Below are 347 nucleotides of genomic sequence, written 5' to 3'. Positions count from 1 at the left end.
CCTTGGTGGCTGTAGTAAGAAAGAGAGAAGCTTCCCGAGCACCAGCTGGGTGCTCACCCCTTACCAGGCAACTACCCTTGGGTGGTTTGTTCTGTGGAATACTCAGGAGTTTTCTGTGGTGAAGCTGTTCCCTTCCACACTCTTGCAGCAAACCGTCAGGACATAGGTGGTGTCCGGCCTCATGTTGTAGATGTGGTAGCTGGGCTGCTCTCCCATGCCAGGCTTGTGCTGGCAAAGAGGAGGGGAAGTGTATTTAAATGACTCTCACAGCTCTCCTCCAGTAATTTCTTCCCTTTCCCCGTATTCCTGTGGTCAGAGGGTTTTTCTGTTTATTTTCAGGTTTTATA

The sequence above is a fragment of the Falco cherrug genome, chromosome 12, assembly GCF_023634085.1.
Source record: "Falco cherrug isolate bFalChe1 chromosome 12, bFalChe1.pri, whole genome shotgun sequence".
NCBI lineage: Eukaryota > Metazoa > Chordata > Aves > Falconiformes > Falconidae > Falco > Falco cherrug.
Note: the sequence above shows the minus strand (reverse complement) of the source record.